Source organism: Bradysia coprophila, unplaced genomic scaffold (genome assembly GCF_014529535.1).
Source record: "Bradysia coprophila strain Holo2 unplaced genomic scaffold, BU_Bcop_v1 contig_379, whole genome shotgun sequence".
Taxonomy (NCBI): domain Eukaryota; kingdom Metazoa; phylum Arthropoda; class Insecta; order Diptera; family Sciaridae; genus Bradysia; species Bradysia coprophila.
The window spans coordinates 1-17,891 of record NW_023503638.1 but is presented as its reverse complement, the minus strand read 5'-3'; the positions used below and the strand labels follow the sequence as shown (position 1 = coordinate 17,891).

Sequence of the window (17,891 nt, the reverse complement as noted above, 5' to 3'; positions counted from 1 at the left end):
AATTCATTCGGGCCGGGTCGGGTCGGGCTTTGAAAACAAAAATTCGGGCCGGCCCGACTTAGAAATACAAATTTAAAGTAAGCCAATAAAAGCCTATAAAGCTTGAAACACTAACTTATTTTATTATTTTACTTCGCGTATAAGATTATTGCAAAGCTTTTATGCGTAGAAAATGATTTTTCATTAAATTTCTTATAGTAAAAAAAAGTCGGGTCACGTCGGGCCGATGATTTTTTCGGGTCGGGTTGGGTCGGGCCGCGAAGAGAAAAGTCTCGGGTCGGGTCGGGCTCGGGTTCAAAAAATTGGATCGGGCCGGGTCGGGTCGGGTATTGAATTAACGTCGGCCCGCTCATCTCTAGTGTAAACTCTGACCAGCGAATTTCGAAGTACTTTGGGTAGTGTAATGGAGTGTTTAGGTTTTTTTCTGTTGTCTTGTTTTTTCACCAGATTGATGAAAATATGAAGAAACATTTATGATTTTTCTAATGACATCAGAAATTATTGGCAGTTGACAAGTTGACTTCCACCCTAGGTTCACACGATGACCGACGCACCATATTGTAATGAACGGACCTTCCGAAATTTCTTCTTTTTCTTCTTTCAGTCGTTGCCACAGTCCTGTAAGATGACCTGTGTTCTTTCTTTCGCCATCAGTAACTAATGAAGTGGTCATCGATAGCAGTGATTCCCACGGCAAAACTTCATCGACAATATTGATTAATGATGGAAACGTTAAGGCTTCGGAAAATAATCCATTAAAACGTAAAATTCGTTCGACCCGGGTAACGAATAAAAACTGTAAGAAGTAATTCGTACTCAACACCTTCCTTTGTGAAAAACTTTGACCACTCTGCTGAATAAAGATTTTTTTTTTCAAAAATATTTGCTAATCTTATTTTTTAGACTTATTAATCTTAAAGAATAAAAATTGAGAAAATTTGAAAAAAATTGAGAAAGTTTGAAAAAATTGAGAAAATTTGGGAAAATTGAAAAAATTTGAGAAAATTGAGAAAATTTGAAAAAATTGAAAAAATTAGGAAAACATTTTCTCAAAATTAGTGCCTGCTTTAAATCTAAATTCTTGATCTTTAAACCTTTCGCAGACCGCAATCATATCTGTCTGTATAATTAATCGAATATGTTCCATCCAATCCTAAGAGGATCAGCTAGTGTTGAATAGAAAATCTTGTACTTCATTAGTTGTTACCATACATTTTCCTGTATAAAAGAATGCTAGCTAGGCCGAGGTAATTTTACTTATTTCTGTTGGTCCTTGATAACATAGCCGTCCGCAAAAAGGTTCGTTATGTGGATTTATGAAGTTAAAGTTTTAATAGAAATCGATAGCTTAGTTTTGATTCGTTTATAAATCAATCAAATGAAAATTTGAAATTTTTTATCTAAAACTCGATTAGTAAAGGGATGAGCGCGCACTCACGCACCAAAACAACGAATTAATTTTTTAAATTTTTATTTTATTTTACAATGCTTCAAAGAGTCCTACTAGTCTATCTAACTACCCAACGCAAAAGAAGGACTCGGTTGAACCCTCAATACCAACCCATTTTCAAAGTGTTTAAACTGTAGAAAACAGAGGGCAAAAATATTCGAAAATCACAAGTCATTTAGAATCGACATCTAGCACCGGACATTCGGAAAGATACTTATCTTAGTAAGTAAATGAGTCGTTGCGTCTAAAATCTAGTCCGCGTTTCAAAATTGTGCCAAATTTTCATCAGCTGCATTTCTACAGAGATTGTGCGTGTAATCAGTACCCCAGCGTGAAAATAGATCATCTTCAAGTTACGGTACTTTCAGACGTAGCCTCACTTTAGTTTCGTTAAATGTTTCGTTCATTTGTGTGATTTTTTGACGTTTATGGCATTTCAAACGTCCTTGAAGATGATCTATATAGGTGATTTTAGATCATCTTCAAGGACGCAGTGAAATTGTTAAGTCGGCACAATTTTGAAACCGGATGCGTGTAAGTCTTTCCGAATGAGTTAAGCTAGATACTCAATCAAATGTTTCGTCTTAGAAATATATAGCTGATAATGCTGCACAACATTTTATTGTTGTTTGGGATGTTGAGGTGGTGGCGGTGGTGTTGGCTTAAAACATTGCAGTAAAAACGCTGTATACAGAATAAATGCGATCGATATTGCTATCAGGGCGTACATGAAAATATTTAGTTCGGGTTGTCTGAATCGATTTTTACGCAGCCATTCTAGCACTTCTTCCTCAACCATTAGATCGCCTGAAATTGAGGCCAAATTTCACAGCTTTGTTCGAAATTTTAGACAGATGACTGAAAACTCTTACCTCTGAATATACTGGGGAAACGTTTCCGGAAATAGACAATAGCCGGTAGTTTCGTGACACCCCATTTCTTAGCATATCGAGAGTCGGCCATTTTCACAAAGGTTATGTCTAAATTATCGGTTTCACTGTCAATGTTTTCAAGTTTTTCCAGCACGACATCACTGTCTGGATGACCATTTTCATCTAAATAAATTTTAAACAAAATTTAGGTTACCCTTCGCTTGTTGGCGACCTTATCGATATAATATTTACAGAAATAGACCGTCAAGAACTCGTTCTCTTCCAACAACTTGTCCAGCATTTTTCTGTTCACTTCTTCGATCTCATTTTTAATTTCAAAAACATCTTGAGATGTCAGCCAGGATAAAATTTTATCGTGCTGATGAAGGTCACCATCGTACAGCATTGGAACTTGTTTTCTGTTACAAAATTATCGCTGAGCCACGTAAAATACGAGACAATTTTGTTGACCTAACCTGAAGTAAAGCAGTGATGGGATGTTAACAACCTCATACTTTTTCGCTGCTTCAGCGCTGGCGATTTTAACAAAATCAATGCCAAACATATCAGCTTCTCCATCGATTTCCTCGAGCTCTTCCAGGATTTCTTCACATTCTGCACAATCGTCATCATCTTAACGCAAAACATAGGAGACAATTGGAAAACTTAGCTTAGAAATTTTCGTCTCTGAACTTACAGAAAAAGACAACCAATAGTGATGATTCGTCCAACAACCTCTCCAGCATCCTATCATTCACTTCCTCAATCTCGTCAGCCCAATTCCCTGTTATCATCATCGATCAACCATTCCAGTACGGACTGTTCGTTTTGCATGTCTCCTTCGAAGATCAACGGATTGCCATTGCGGAAGTAGACCAATGCCGGGAACGTTTTGATAGAATACCGTTTCGCCAATTGTGGGTCCTGAATCTTGACCATATGAATACCAAAGACGTCGCATTCATCGTCAATTAATTCCAATCCTTCGAGTATTGCATCGCATATGTTGCATTTTGGCTTATCTGAAATAGAAATTGTGGCGTATCTCGTATCGAAGCAGTTAGTAGTCGACAAATTGAATGTTTGTACTTGAAGCGCATATTTTTCTTTTGTGAGTGTGATGAACAATAAAATATAAAATTAAAGCAAATAAAATAGTCCAGAACAAAATTTTATTTTTGTCTTGTAAATAATAAGGCCAAAACAAGGTCAATCGCAACTGATTAGATTCGCTTCGTTAATACTGGAAGTTAAATTGATATTTTGTGTGTGTGCTACAATTTTCTGGAAAATATGGCAGAGACGGTATTATTGTTGGTCGTCAACAGTGCGAGCTTTGCTACCATGCTTGTCTACGAATTTTGGATAAAATTGGATTATTTCATGCTTCATTTGGCAATACAAATTTCGATTTACACTTTCAGACATACAGTAAAATGATAATTTGATTTTGTTCTTGAAATGATGATAGCTTTGTACAGCAACAATTTACTAAAAGCGGTTACAGGTTATGGGCCTGATTTTCGAGAAAGAGTTTTTGGATGTTCTGGAGTTTTATTATAAAGAAACTTCATTATGGATCAAATTGACTGTGTTACAGTACCCATAGTTATAACTTACAGTTAATTCCATCCACATTTGTGTCGCACGGCACTCATGCCGTATAAACGCGTATAAGATAGTGAGGCAAATGAGTCACAAATTTGGTTGGGGTTAGAGTCAGTCAACAATCGGCCTGACTTCCAAACCTATATATGGAATGAGGAAGGTAAGTTCCATCCACCACAACGTGAGGAAATATTCCAGGTACCCCTTACTTTGATTTTCTTCCTTTTTAGAGTTTTTAGACTGGAAAGAAGCCAGACTGGCCTAGCCGTCTGTAACGTTTATAAATTGTGTCGTGATAGCAAAGCGCAATTCCAAATTTTTGAACTTTGACGCGTACTGTGATCAATTTAGGAATGGGAAAATGTATTCCACCAACGGAATTTCTTGGTTTAGCAATGGAATTTTTCCATTTACAAATATTTCCACTTTACCGTTATTACCACAATCTACCAATATTGGGAAAATATAACGTTAATTCCATTAATTATAATAGTAATCCCATCCATCCATTTCGGAATGACCACGGTTATCGCATGATATATTTACATGATAATGTGGTTCCGAACAATTGGAATAATGTGAATGCAATACAGATAGAGCAAATCGTTCAACTGCTGGACCACAATAATACCATTAAATTAAACGGTTATTCATAACTCTGCCCTCTCGAGAGGATACAACAGCGATTTATATAAAAAAAATTTAAATAATCAAATTTTTCAATAATGCTGCAAAAAGGCATTTTCTTAATGATTTTATTGGTTAACTAATGTATATCTCAAAACACACATCATATACCTTGGTTTTTCAACCTCTTTTCTTTTGGCGGCAGCATATTTGATTCAAGTACTGAGTCCTGTTTTGTCGAATAATTCTTTGGAATAGGTGAACAAAGACTTCGGCAATAAGCTGGTTGATATGTGTAATTTTCGGGCACTGATAAGGAAGGTACATATAACAACGTGTTGGAATGGTTTTATTATTGGAAATATGTTTTGTTTTTTTCAAGTGTAATTTTGATCAAATACAATTCAGATAAATCATTGCTGATTCGATGGAAGGTATGTGCTACAACCTATCTGTCTAACTCTTTTTTTTTGAAGTAAAGCCAAAAGTGATACTGATTTCTGAGGGAGTTCTCTGATTACATTCCAATCAGCATCGCATTATTTTGATGACTCTTTGCAAAGTGTTCATTTCCGCATAACTTTAGCACGAAATTTTGGTAGCTCTTAGGGTTACTTACCTACGCCCAGTACTACACAAGATACTGTTTCCGGCTATTTGGTAGTTTGAAAGGTGCATTATCACGCCAAAATGAGTTACTTTTGGTTTAGCAACACAATTCGAAGTTTTATTTCCAAACCTTGAATTGTGCTCCGAAACGAAAAATTGACCATTTTGGCCTGACCATTTACCAAACCCTTAAAAATCTCTAAAATCTTGTAGACCTGGGGCCTGTGGTATTTTGAGTCCCTCATCGGTCCTAAGCTTGCTCAGGTAATGTAATAATATGGCATAGGTTTCAAGCCTTGGACCGATGAGGGACTCAACATACCACAGGCCCCAGTCTATTGAGTTTTACATTAGAAAAAGTTTTCTGAAATCGGTCGGTAAGTTGGGAAGCATCAGCTGCGTTTCCCCAAGATTCCAGTTTTTGGCTATATTACGATAAATCTTCATTTTTTCAGGAGAAATCTGTTAAATTTACTATCTAGTGAACTATGCCGTTTTTTGCAAACTATATCGAGAATATACTTTTAAGAGATATCTTATACGTGAGTAGGAATGCGCAGTTCACTAAGAAAACAACTGCTACTAAGTATTTGTGACGCAAATTTATGTATTCTCAAAAGGTATACGAGTTCCTACGGTGTATCGTCGAAGCAAGACTTATTTTTGTAAATTTTATTTCTAAAAAAAATTAGAAAAAAATCAGATTTTTTCGGAACTTCTCTGAAAACTGGTAATGGTACCGGATTTTCACAAGAGAAGATCTGTTATTGAAAACGACAGCAATAGTAAACGAGACGTTCTGATTAATGAGGCATTATATTGCAAAAAAGTATTTTCAAAACAAATGAAGTAAAAGATTTTTGAAATTAATCTTTGAATATATTCGACCAAATGAAGTAATAGTTTAAATAGTAAAACTGTTAATATGCTTTCGGTCTGTGACAGGTTAACGACCAAGGTTCAATCTATCGAATACACCATCTTTAGTGAAAATCCGGTATCATTGGTTTTTTTTGGCACTCCTCAACTCACAATGATCGAATATTTTTGAATGGTAGTGATACTACCACAAACGAAGTAGCAGAATTCCAAACTTCAGACAGTATTTTAAACAAAGGTAGTAACAGATTATAATGATGACATCGTGATACGCTTGTCGCTTACAAAAAGTTTACATGTTTCGTTTGTCTCTGATATGATGAGTGTTTGTTCGTGTGTGAAAAAAAGGGAAATACCAAAATTAATATTTGATCAGCTAGAGGATCGTCACACTTCAAGCTCGGGGTGAAAAATATTCAACAAAATCAAATCATTTCGGGGAGAACACACGAGGTGATTGGGGAAAAAAATAACAAAAAAAAGTAGTAACTGACTCAACGAGGCAACAACACTTTGGTATTGACTTACAAAAATATACGGCCAGATATTGGGTGTCTTCCACCATAGTTTCCAACATTTGTCGCGTGATTAATTCGATTCGATCTTCAGTTTTTTGCGTAATTAACCATTGTAGCACTTCCTCCTCCTCGTTTAAGTGTCCTTCAAAAAGTATTCAAGAAAAATGTAAAAAGTTCCAACTAAAAAATAATTCCATTTTTATCAAAAAAACCTTCGAACACATTCGGTATTGAGGCTTCGAAGTAGACCAGCGCCGGATAATCATGTACGCCATACTGTTCAGCTACGGAAAAGTCTTTTGTTTTCACAAAAGTAATACCGTGGCGATCGCAATCGTCGTCAATATTCTCCAATTCATCGAGTATTTTGGAGCATTGTTCACAATCATCGGCATCTTTAACGCAATCAATATGGAAATGAATTGATGTGGCATTGGTTTGCGATCATACTTAAATGTTAAAGGGGTGTGGAAATCATCGAATTTTGGTTAAGTTTTTAGAATGGATTTATCTAAAAATAATACGAAAGTAACGCAACTTCATCAACTCTATTTACAAAAATGCTTTTCGTCTAGCTGTGAGGGATATACAAAAAAAAATTATGTTGAATCATAAGTGCAGAATGATGTTTTGTGTGTGCATTGTGCAATTTGTGCAATATAAAGCTCATTCTTGTATAGAGGATTCTATCTACTGGAATAGCATTCCAATTATTTTCGATCATTCCGTTTCATATAAATGAAGTAGTACTGAGTGTGGTGGCATTTTGAAAGCGGGTTTATTCGGTAATATACCCTCTTCGATTGGTGGTGGTTGTGGTGTGGGTGGAGGCGTAGTTTCTCGAAGATGATCTCCTTCTACCGAAGGTGATGCTGTTTCTTTTTGTTCCTTTTTGACGCGAGTTTTTTTGATTGCTTTTGCACTGCATATGTCGCAAAATGTCTTGTTCCCTATAGTTTATACATTTGCCATAAATTTTCGAAAATAAAAATTTTCTGAAGCATGGAAAGTAAATGTTGAACTATGGAAACTTAAGTATCAATCTGGCGTCGGCGACAATTTATAAATTTCATTAGTAACTTACCACCTTTGCTGAGCTATGAGCTATGTCTTTATAAAAGGGAAGTAGAAACAACAGGAAAACTTACAAAAATAGACTGCCATCGATCCGGATTCTTCAATTAAAGTGATGAGTCGTTCGCCTTCAATGTCTTCGATAACATCACCACCCGGATCCTTTTGTGTCATTAGCCAATTGAGAATTTGATCTTCTTCATATAAGTCACCTTTATTTTCGGAAAGAAATACGTTAGTAGGAAACAGGGGGCGAGAATATCACATCTGAAAATCTTTAAGATCATCAGCAATTTCTTGAAATTTTCTAAAATTCCGAAAATTTGTTAGGAAATTTTTTCTCGAATATTGGCTGTAATGCTATCCTGAGCGCCACTGACCTGCATAGATAACTGGCTCCTTCGAATTTTGTCGGAAAAATAAAATTGCCGGCAATGCAAAGACTCCGAACTCTTTAGCCATTTTCTTGTCATCGATTTTAACGAAATTAATTCCGGCGCCATCAGCTTCGTCATCAATATGTTCGATTTCGCTCAACACTCTTGGACATTGTTTACAGTCGTCGCTGACTACACGTTAATAAATCGTTAGAATTTCAAACGGGAAATGTCGATGTGACAACAAGAATTTACACAGAAAAACAGCTAAATAGTCCGACGTTTGACGAATTTTCTGGAACATCTTCCGATTAACTTGTTCGATGTGATCGGTCATTTCCATATTATCCGGCAGTGTTAACCAATCGAGCACTTCTTCTTCATCGTCAATATCGCCATCGTAGTTGATATATTTTCCTAATAAAATTGTTAGCTCGTTAGCTCATTATAAGCTACGCGGTAACTGATAGAAGTCAACAACACCTTTCCTGAAGTAGGTAATGCCTGGTGGTTTTCTGTATCCATATTTCTTAGCCATCAGGCGATCATCGGTCTTAACCACTTTAATACCATATTCCGCTGCTTCATCGTCTATCAACTCTAAATGTCTCAACACTCTGGGTGATTGAGGATCTTCGTTGTCATCTATTGTTACAATCGATTTATTGAGAAATGTGTGTTCACTGAACGATGGAAATATTTCAGGTTGTGGGTCACTCTACTCACAGAATATAACTGCCAAAAAGTCCTTCGCAGCTATGTAATCGAAGAGAGTTTCTCTATTTATCTTCTCGATACTTTCGTCTTGCTTCTGGCTAACCATCCAGTCCAGTACATCCTCTTCATTTTCCATGCTTCCTAATCAAATACCAGAAATGTTCAATATGAAAAATTGTTAATTTAACATTGTAATAAAATCATTGGATTCGTTACGTGTTCACCATACCTGACGCATTCTGCAGTAGCTTTTCGTTGTGAACGGAATTGTTAAATTTGTTCATTTAAATTTTCCATTATCGCATGTGATTAATAAAACATGTTTGGGATCAGTTAAGTAAATAAAACTCAATGCAATTAACAGTTAACACGAAATTTATTTAGAAAAAATTGTGTGTACAAACCACAAATTCATCGATTTTATGTTTGAGAGGTTTGTTTAATTTACAAAGAAAAAAAAAATTAAAAATTTTCTTCTTCAGATATTCCTAAGTTTCCTAAATTTCTTCAATAAATTAAAAAACAAAAACAAATTTACTTGTGTTTGAGGTACTGTTTTGAAAATATAGTTCTTTTAAGAGTTCTGTTTCCATCGAACTGTTTTTCTGTGGTACATAGTTTATCGTTTCTGGCAAATTTTTCATTGCAATAAACAATTCAGTCAAATTGTGATAATTAAAATAGTTTTCCTTTTCCTTGAAAATGAATCTCCTCTAAATGTTTATGCAAATATCTAAAGATGAATTTCAAATGAGTTTCAGTTGATAGATACTAGTTCTAAGGGGAAGGTCTTTAGGAATATATTTTTATGAGATGGCCGAATAGGAAATGAAATTTTGAATAACAAAGTGAAGATTGAAAATTTGGTTCAGATTTATTTTTGACTAAGTTTAATAGATGAATTGGTCTCTTTTTAAAGATCTAATCCGTTTTGAAATGTCATTCCAGCAAGCTTTATACTTAAGTAACTTTGCCGCCCTGGGTCCTAGTGCTTTAAACGCACTAGTGATCTATGCCTCTGTTTCATAGATTGTTGTATATATCGGTGCAAAGTACTTTATTATGGTCACTATGTGTATTATGACACACGACCTGCGTTCTCCTGTCATAATTACACGACTGTACCCTAAATTACTAATTACTTTGCACTCGATGTCATAAATAGCCATTAACACACCAATAGATCTATAGAAATAATGCGAAACTAAGAAAGCTCTTTTTCGTTTAGCTTTAAATAGTTTAAGGAAGCTTTGAACTTGTATCCATTAAATCTCTAAAGCTCAAATCTTTTAAAAGCTCTTTAATTTCGCTGGATAATGAATTACGTTACTTAGTCATATCATTGCGGTAAAGGTAGTTTTCTAAGAAAAGCTTTCAATTTGCATTTCGAAACTTGAAAAAGATGTTTCTCTACGCTTTTCGAGTATAATTTTCTATTTTTCCAAAAAAAATGAGTGAGTTCGGGTTCGAAAATGTTACTTCATCGATCGACCATTTTTTTAATTTAAAAATATATTTTTTATTTTAACGAAGTCTATGTGTCGTTTGGAGCTCGAGCTCAGTACAAGGACTGCAATCGAGTAAGTCAGAACAATATTTTCAACTGAAGACACTTGCACATAGAAAGTGTTATAAAAGCTCAGAAGAAAATGAAAAAAAGCTAAATAATTAAAACTTAAGTTTTGAATTCTTTGCTCTACCTGCCCTAAATCAAAACGGATTATATTTTAAGTTGGTCGGATTGTGTAGACTCTCTAGACTGTGGTGTGACTGTTTGGGGGAATTTTTTAATTCAAAAAATTTAAAATTTATGCAATCGTAACGAAAAGCTAACACAATAAATTTTATAGTACAGTTGTTATAAATGATTTTTAATGAACTGTTGATGCAATTCGATCAGCGTATTAACTAAAATATTTTATTTTAATTTTTTTGGTAACAATTTTTTTTATTTTTTATTTTACTTAAACATTATGTAAATTCAACAAAAATATAAATTTTTATAAATAAATAAACATTCGAAAATAATGACAACAACGCAACAAAGTCTTTCATTGTGATAAAGTATTTTTTTATTCATCTTCTTCATCTAACTCTAAATTAATATAAATAAATTAAAATGAAACAGAAACTAGACTAAAAACGTTTACAAAAATATAGAAAGATAAATTATATTATCGGACGCATCATTACCGTATCGAGTCATTCTGTTCGCGTCTTTTACAACAACAAAAATAAAAATGATAAAAGTTAAAAGTAGACAAAGTTTTTTTTTGTTTGTTTTTGTTTTGAGTTAAAGTTGCGAGTAAGCGAGATTTTAGTTTTTAATTATTTTTAAAATAATTTTTTATTTAAATTATCACAAACACGAGAGCTAAGCGAAATCAACATTTATATTTTTCTCTTTCTTTAATTTTCTTCCTTTCTTTCTTCACCGAACCACAATCGTCTCTAGCTGTTCTAAGTTGGGGATGAAAGAGAAAGATTGGTTGGAAGACATAACCAATTAAATGAGTTTTTAATGATTAAATGATTTTTTATATTCAGCCTTCTCTTATCCAGATGTTATTGGAAAAGAAAATGCTATGAAATTTGGTTTTTTTAATAGTCAGATATTGTTTTACTAGGACGACCGGTTGATTGAAGAATTCACTCCACTGAAAAATGAAAATTTCCAAAGTTCGATAAGATGCATCTCCGGTATCAAAATCTATTTTCTTTCAAGACCGACGGTGCACCTTTTCGAAATATTGACATTTTCATTTTTTACTGAACTTAACATTTTATTTTAATAAAAACTTCTAATGAACGAGGCAAGTTAGTAGAATTGGTCGAATTCTTTAAAGTTATTCTCATTTAATCAACCGGTGTTCGGCATGATAATTTCAATGAGACATCAGGAAATACAACAACAACAACAATATTATGATTATGGTTCGTTGATCGTGTATTTTTGTTTACATTTTTGTGATTGATTTTTTATTCAAAAAGAATTTTTCTTTTCTTAGGAAATATAAATTTGTACAATTTCATTGTTAGCTTTCTTCTTGTTTCGGTTGATTTATCGAATTTGTTTTTTTTTTAGTTAACAATATAAATAATTAAATTAGAAGCTCTAAGTGTTGAATCGATTGTTAATCATAATCATCACCACCCAAGAGATTCTTTATTTGATTATGAACAGCACGAAAGAAAGTTTCAATTCCTATGAAAGGAAAACATTTTTTTAACTTCAAAATTCAAATATTCTCTGTGTTTTTGTTGGGTATAAATTTAGATAATTAAAGTCGAAATGTAGATGGACACAACCTCGCGTAACCCTTATTTTTGAGCCAGGACTAAACCTAAAGTCTGAGGTGGAAACTGACGGAAATTCAAAATTTGAATACGGTTACGTATTCACGTACACACGAACTTGTGATACCGAATTGTCAGTAACAACAGATGCAGCGGGTGTAATGAGTTGTAAATTGGAATTAGAATTGGCGGGTGGTCCACCGATGATTTAAAATTTATAATGAACACAACAAGTACTGGTACCTACAATTTCATAATTCGGTAGGATAGCAAGGGGGACTCGTAGTGGTCTTGAATTTTTTTTTAAATAAATAAATTAAAATTGTGAGGTCCAATGTCCATCTATGTTCGACTTTCAATTGTGTTTATCATGTACATAGAATAAATTAAGGAAAACTAAGAAAAATTTGGTCAGAGATTGTTTAGCCAAGAGTCATAAAAGAGTGAAATGGATTGAGAGTTACATCTAATGAAAAGAGAAAAATCGGGAGACTGGAAAATTGATAACCAAGAGCTCTAATTTGATTTGCGATGAAGGCTCGTCTTAGAAGTGAATTAGAAAGTTTGCTGGACTCGTATTTCGCCCAAAAAATAAGAGTTTCCAAATGGTACACAGCAATTAATTCATTTTATTTTGGCATTCTATGTACATGACTGTTGGGCTCCCCATGCAGAAATCAAAAGATAAATAGACAATGGCTATAGATGTCCCCTCAGCAATAACAAATACAAAAATTTTCGAAAAGTCGGCTCAGAACTACTTTACAACCAATTGACTATTTTACCGATACCCAGAAAACCCTTCTGACCTTGCTTTCCATCTTTGTCTTTGCCTTTAGCTAGAGCTTTCTTGGCGTCCTTTTTCTCATTGATTTCGCTGGATTTCTTCAATGGTGCAACGGGCCGCTTGACTAACGGTTCGCTTTTCGGTTCACTTTTGGTGGAGCTGAATTGAAAGTGGCCACTCTTTCCGGACGAGTCGGCTTTGTGTGACAATTTTTGAGCAGTCATTTTAGGAACTTTGGTTGCCCGCTCCAATTTCGTTGGACAGCACTGGAATGGTCGATATTCGTTGGGTGAAAATGTGTTGCCTTTTCTGGACGACTGGCCCCGGTGACCCAATCCAACAAAGAAACATTCGTCATCTGTAGTGAACACAAAAACATTTTGTCCAGTTTGGTTCTTTTTTTTTGTTTGTTTTATTAAATCAAAGAGCTGGTTTAAATGGTGTAATAACATTGAAAGCATATTATTACAATTTTTTTTTAAACAACAAAGAAACAAATCCAAAAAACGATCAAATCCAATTGGTTAGTATAAACACCTCTTGATGTTTCATTTGATCAGTAAATAATATACCGAGCACATTGAGAGAGCATAATCGTAAGTTTTTTTTTGTTGACTTCTTTAAGAGGTTTTCTCAATCAATCGATTAAAACAATTATTTCCACAGATACAGTAGAATCGAATCTATTTTCAAAGTAAAACATTCGCTAACTGACAAAATGTTTTTGATGCTGACAACTAAAATGGCTTACAACAATTTTCATTTAATTTGCATGCAACTTGTGATCCTTGTTTTTTTTTACATATTTCGATTGTTTAATTTTCGTATAAAAAACACAATTGCAAGGCGGTAATATCAAACATTTTCTTTTCTTTTCGTTTATAGTGATTGCATAAATTTTAAATTTTCATTTTTATATTTTTGGTCTATTTTATTATAGTCGATAAAATATTAAAACAATTCCAACCGGTAAACATTGTGTCAGCTATTTATTTATGTTAATATGATAATGAGTTATGTGTGTAGAACTTCTGCTGCAGAAGAAGTTTGCTATGAGTGTTACCCCTTATCTCACAGTTGAATCGAATTCATGCTGAAACTTCTCTGCCTCTAATTGTAGCCGATTTACAAAAAAAATATTTCTGGAAATACAGTCAGCGAAATGAAGACATATTTCAAAGTCGGTTATTGTATTTAGAAGATATATGTTCAGAAAGATCCTCTCCAAGGATAAATCCAAATTTGACAAAGTAAAAAAAGTTACAACTATATGATATAACCGAAGCTGTTTGACACTTAGTTTTGGGAAACTGACAATATGTTAAATAGGACCGTCTGTAGAAGTTATACGGAAGTGGTTACGATATATAAATGTCTTTGAAAACGTTAAAATATCTTCTGCAACAACTTGTCGATTGAGCAATGCTCTCTCTAGCAGAGCCTTGATTGATGTGAATAATCTTGTTTCAATTCATTTAAAAAAAATGCTTAGATCAAATGAAGTAACAGATTCGGGGTTACACTTTTGTCACCTGTAAAAGATTAAACACTTTTTTCTCTTTCTCATATAACAAACTATTATGAACAAAGTTCTGTAAAGGCAGATTATGCTTTGACTATTTTTTCTAAAACAATTTCGAAATTAATTGAACGAGGAATGTATTAAACAGCGAAAAAAACACACTTCATGCAACATCTTTTTATAAACAAACAATGTATGAAAGACTGTTAATGCGAATAAAAGCCGGTTGAATAAATAATGCGATCAGGTATCATGTATCGGGTACTGTGGCATTACAGGTTTAACTTTTCTACATTTTTACCATTGTCATGTTCGTTCTCGTCGTCGTCATCATCATCATCATCATCATTATCATCATCGTCGTCATCATTTTCATCATCGTCATCATCATCGTCATCATCATCGTCATCATCATCGTCATCATCATCATCATCATCATCATCATCGTCATCGTCATCATCATCATCATCATCATCATCGTCATCATCATCATCATCATCATCATCATCATCGTCATCATCATCATCATCATCATCGTCGTCGTCATCATCATCATCGTCGTCATCATCATCATCGTCGTCATCATCATCACCATTCTTCGTCTTTCTTCTTTTATTGTCTAAATACTTATTCGCATTAGAACGGAATGTTTTTGCATTTCTTCGAACATAATTTTTGAGAACGTCACGACTAAGTGATTTACCCGCATTTTTATTTTCGTCCCTACTTTTAAAAGTGCTTTCATCACTATCATCGTCATCGTCATCATCGTCACAATCTACATGATCTCCTATACAATTTTTCAGTTTCCTAACGTAATTCTTCAATGTATCAGGACTGAGTAGAGCGTTTTTTCGTGATGGTTTGTCGTTCTTCTTACGACTTCGTTTGACATGGGAGTCGTTGTTAACATTGTCACCTGTTTCATCGTTTCGGTTAAATTTTTATTTTCTTTATTAATCACTTTATAAAATGGCATGCATGAAATGAAATCACTGGACGACACATCTTTTACCAATTCGTTAGGTCTATTAGGCGATGTTAGAATTTTTTACAAAGTGCGCTACTGAACGGGTGTTTGAAATCGGTGTGGCTGAGAGACATTATAAGGGTTTGAGGGATGTAATGAAAATTATTATTGCCTCTATCGTGGAGCTACTACCTTTCACACACACCGTTCAGTAGACAGAATAAATTGTTATTAGCACTGGTTAGCTCTTGGTTCTGTCATAAGATCGGATCGATAATGGAAAATTCTTACTCTTTTGTTCAATAAGCCACTGCAGAACTCGTCTTTCGTTCTTGAGATTACCTAGAAAGAAACGGGTTGATCCAAAACATTATCGACCGAATCAATCGACAAAACGAATTCAATTTTTTCCTCACCATCATACATAATCGGAACACCAGTTTCGTAGTAAACGAGTGCAGGAAAAGCGAAAATTCCGATCTCATGTGCAAGCTTAACATCATTTGATTTAACAAATTGTATGCCATGTTCATCGGTCTCATCGTCAATTGTTTCCAATTCTTCAAGTATACCAGGACAGGATTCACATTTGTCGTTGTCTGGATGGGGATGTGGATTACTAAACAATCGACGACATTTACTACGATTAATTTACTCACAGAAAAATACCGCCAAGTGTTCCACTTCATTGATGAGCACCTGTAGTGTTTTTCTATCAACCGATTCAATGACATCGGGATTTGATTCGTGCAACTCCAAAACCCATTCTAAGATTTCTTCTTCTTTCATCAAGTCACCAGTGTAAATGGTACGGAATTTGTGGCGATAGAAAGCCAGTGCGGGTAGTGATTGTAAATCGTACTCCTTGTCAATGCCATCATCAGATGTCTTAACGAAGTCGATGCTCTTCTCTTCACATTCATCGTCGATGTTCTCTAGTTCGTTGAGAATTTTCTGAGCTTTCTTGTCTCCTTCACGATCTGTTAGATGAAATGATACAAAATTAATTTCACATAATGCGGACGACCCTCAAAATACTTACAGAAAAACACTACAACGTGATCGTTTTCCGATAAGATCTTCTCCAACATCTTGGTGTTGACCTCCTCAATTTTACCGGGAATTTCCAATCTAAAACAGCAGATAATTTTAATCTTTGTTCCACCAAATTTAAACAGATTCCACTCACGTATCTTCATCAGTTAACCATGCCAAAACCTCATCTTCGTCATTCAAATCTCCAGTGAAATGTAATGGATCTCGGTTTCTAAAGAACACCAATTCGGGGAAGTTTTTGATTCCCATTTTCTTGGCAAAGCCTGTGTCTTCCGTTGTTACGAAAATAATACCGGCTTCATCTAGTTCATCGTCAATGTTTTCTAGATCGTCCAAGATCCGATCGCATTTCTCTCCCTCTTCGCACGGTCCGGTGAAGTAGACCACAACATATTCATGATCATCAATTAATTCCTTCAGAATTTCGTCGGTAACTTCTTCAATTGTTGCGGTATTTTTCTGCAAAATTAACCATTCCAGCACCTCCTCTTCATTCATCAAATCTCCCTCGTATAGGGCAGGTATTTTATCTTCGAAATAGATCAAGGCGGGCAGATGATCCAAACCATATTCCTTAGCTTCAGCAGCATTGTCAATGCGAACGATGACAATTCCTTCCTTTTCCAACTCATCGTCGATGTTTTCTAATTCATTCAACACTCTAATATCTTGTTTATCGTCTTTGTCGTCTGCGGAAGAGAGAATGATTTATTGGAAGCGATCCGAATGGTCGAAAACGATTTTTTTTTGGGGCTTACAGAAAATGACAGCCAAGTATTGTTCAGATTCAATTAATTTATCCTTCATTTCGTCAGTTACTTCCGGGATTTCCGAGTGACGTTTCTGATGAATCAACCATCCGAGCAGATCATCCTCTTTCATTAAATCGCCCTCATAAATATGTGGAATGCCTCGTTCAAAGAACACCTTGTAATTGCAAGAGAATTGTTGTTACATTATTGTCTAAATTGCTAAATGATCTCATTGCTCATATGGATCGTCTACTTCAGATGAACTGAATGACCTAGAAATTCTTGGTCAGAAGAAATCCCTACGTCCATCGTGTCATCTGAAGTAGAGCAATACAAAAACGTAAAATGAGAAGGACACTAACAATTGTGGGTATTTCATCAATGCCCATTCGGCTGCTTCGTTATCATCATCAATTTTCACAAACGCAATGTCATTCTGATCACAATCGTCGTCGATGTTCTCCAGTTCCACTAGTACCTTCTGGGACAGTTTTTGATCTTTGTCGTCTGGAAAGAACGTTCAGAAAAAGACAACAATGTGATATTTGAATGATAACCGTAATAAACAACTAAAATCTCTGGACTAATTCGGTTCAACCATGCCATCTGTATCTATATGAAATTAAAATCTTAAAATTCAACAATCCGGATAGCATGCATGGAGTAAAGGAATTTTTTTTTTACAAAAAGAAAATCCATTTTTCGCAACAGGTTCAACGTGGTATAACTGTGAAATTAATTTAATTTTTAATGCAAATTTAATAGAATCTTAACAA

At 34.6% G+C, this 17,891-nt stretch overlaps 1 pseudogene; it reads right to left on the bottom strand.

The window, feature by feature from the left end:
• Nucleotides 1-1,337: 1,337 nt before the first annotated feature.
• LOC119082130 lies at nucleotides 1,338-17,629 on the bottom strand (annotated as a pseudogene).
• Nucleotides 17,630-17,891: the final 262 nt, after the last annotated feature.